This window comes from Amblyomma mixtum, chromosome 1 (assembly GCF_055824585.1).
Source record: "Amblyomma mixtum isolate Tamu chromosome 1, ASM5582458v1, whole genome shotgun sequence".
Lineage (NCBI taxonomy): Eukaryota > Metazoa > Arthropoda > Arachnida > Ixodida > Ixodidae > Amblyomma > Amblyomma mixtum.
This window is the reverse complement of record NC_143012.1, coordinates 173,449,509-173,452,071: the sequence shown is the minus strand read 5'-3', so window position 1 is coordinate 173,452,071 and position 2,563 is coordinate 173,449,509. Positions and strand designations below refer to the sequence as shown.

Sequence of the window (2,563 nt, the reverse complement as noted above, 5' to 3'; positions counted from 1 at the left end):
GTGCTGGCTGGTAAACCTGCACATCTCTTCAGGCTATGGGAGCGGATGCACGTGTGTCGCCGATGGAGTCCACTACAGACCTGAACCACCAGTGTGAATGCTGCAAAGCGCCCAGAGCATCTCAGCACTCGAAGCATCCCTCACGCCGCCGCCTGCCACCATCGCGAACACACCAGGCGTGGCGTGCCGTGCGCGCTTGAGAACTGTCTGGGTGGTGTGCATGCTGCCTGGCTTCACCACTGACGAGCGCGGAGAGAGAGGCGATGGTGAGGGAGGACAAGTTAAGACACGGACGGTCTCGACGCGCGCGCCGTCTTGATCTCTAGCGAGCGAGCCGGTCGAGAGGAAACACGCAGCCCGTTCGCCTAGTCGCAGTAACCGGTTAACCACCCCCTTTTTCCTTTGCGCCCATGCCGCCCTTCGACCTCCCTCACTCTGCGACGTCACGAAAAAGCGGTGGAGCTGCCGTCGATGCAGACTTTCTCGCGGGAGGCAAAATAAGTTAACGCCTCAATACCTCACCGCGGTTAGCGTGCGGTTAGCAGTGCTCGGAAAAATCATAATCGGCAGAATCACCAATGTCGTCCAGCTGCGTCGCCGTGGCGTGCACTGAAAGGCACAGAAAGGGAAGTTCAGTAAGCTCCCACAGGTTTCCAGTGCACGAAGGTCGCCGTAAGCAGTGGGCGGCCGCATTGAAGCGCGAAGGATGGATACCGACGCCGGCTCGTAGGATGTGCGGAAAACACTTCGTCACGGGTAAGCTGAAGCTCAATCACCTTTCCACCACTGCGGTGTGTTTTGCGCAAAGGTCACCAATAACTTTCATTTGACTTTCGTCGCGAAATGTAATTGCATCTAGCGTGCTTTGGTGTGTGGGGCGTGATTCCATAAGTAGTACGGACACGCAGACAACGAGGCAGCATTTTTGTTACGAAAAGGCATTTTTTTGTTATCGCTCGCATACGATGCGGTAATCTGTGTAAAAAATTGCTAGAACAAGCTTTGTCACATGCAGAATTGTAAATATGCGTAGCGGCAGCGCTAAAGAGCAGAGTTGGACTCGGTCACGATTGTGTTGTCGCAGCTAACCTAGCAATTTTAACGCGTGCAAAAGGGACTGCTAACAAATTTCACAGTGTTCACCTCTAATTGGTTTGATTGGCTTCACGCTGAAGAGTATGCGCGTGTTAACTGCCGCTCATCAGCTCGATCCAGCCTGAACTTTTCTTTTTTTTACCAAGCGCATGCAGTCATTCACAGCGCTGGATTGTGAACGTGAGGTTTAACGTCTCAAAGCGACTAATGGGCTATGATGGAAACCTTAGTGGGGGGCTCCTGATTGATTGAGGCTACTTCGGGTTCTTTAATGTGCGCTACACATTGCACCGAACACACGTGCATTCGGCGTTTTGCCCCCATCGAGACGCGGCCGCGATGGCCCGCATTGAATTCATGTCCTATGGCTATATAGCCGAGCGCTTTAAGCACCGAGCATTCGCGGCGGCTGCAGCTCGTAGCTGTAACGCACTCTAAAAGCGCAGAATGTAACTGCATCCGTGGTACACAGGAGAGCCCTCAGGCGACCCTCATCACATCGATTATGTGCCGACGATATTCGCGCACAAGAAGAACAAAAAGTCTGCAGTTGCTGCTCACCTGTAGAGCGGCAAGGACCGAGCGCTTGCTCAATAAGTGCAGGATTCAATGGACACTTGTAAGTAGATGAGGATCCTTCAATTGAACGTATCATGTATTGCTGCTGCTTTTTCCCTGGTTGCAATCTTCAGCCCTCAAGCTTCCTACCACGTTCTGATGCAGTTTCCATTTCATGTTTTTTGACAGCACCATCATCAGATGATTAAGTTTGGGAAGCTGACGAAGCCATCAGTCATGTTGGTGAGCTGGTATTTGGTAAGTTCCAATGAAGACAGCACTTTATTAGCACAGCAGGTCATCTTTTATTATTGTATGCATCACGCTAGTTACATTATTCAGATTTTCAAGCCGAGTCTTCCTAGCTTGACACAGGAGTTGCTTATTCACAGCATGTCTGTGCTGAGGGTAAGGAAGTAAAAACTGAGTATCTCAGTGAATCATTCAGTTCATTCATACGCAGGCCCCGCAGCTGCACATGCATCATGGAGGGATGAAAACATGCATTTGCCACGTCAAGCTGCTCGTAGCAGTACCAGGCTACATTTGCAGTAAGTGTTTTGCAATTATATGTGGTATGCATCATTTATAGCCAATGCTCTTGTTTAAGAGCCAGCATATCAAGCTTTGGAAGAAGAGCTGCTGCTCTATAAAAAGAAAACAAAAAGCAGGAGCGACACATTGATGTTCTAAAGAAAGCACTGCATTATTGCAAAGAGAGAGCTGCAGAAGCAGAGCAGAATGCACAGCGGAATGCACGGCGGGGACGCTTCTCTGCAAACTGCATTACGGAGAAGTGCGTGAGTGTTTACACAGGGTTTTCAAGCAAAGCGCTTTTCCTCTTTTTTGTTTCACTTCTTGAAAATGTGGCTATGTACGTTCCAAATCGCTGCACTGTAGCAGATGCTGT

General features: G+C 50.0%; 1 pseudogene; it reads left to right on the top strand.

Annotated features, from left to right (window-relative positions):
- Nucleotides 1-578: 578 nt before the first annotated feature.
- On the top strand, nt 579-2,245 carry LOC149369843 (uncharacterized; annotated as a pseudogene).
- Nucleotides 2,246-2,563: the final 318 nt, after the last annotated feature.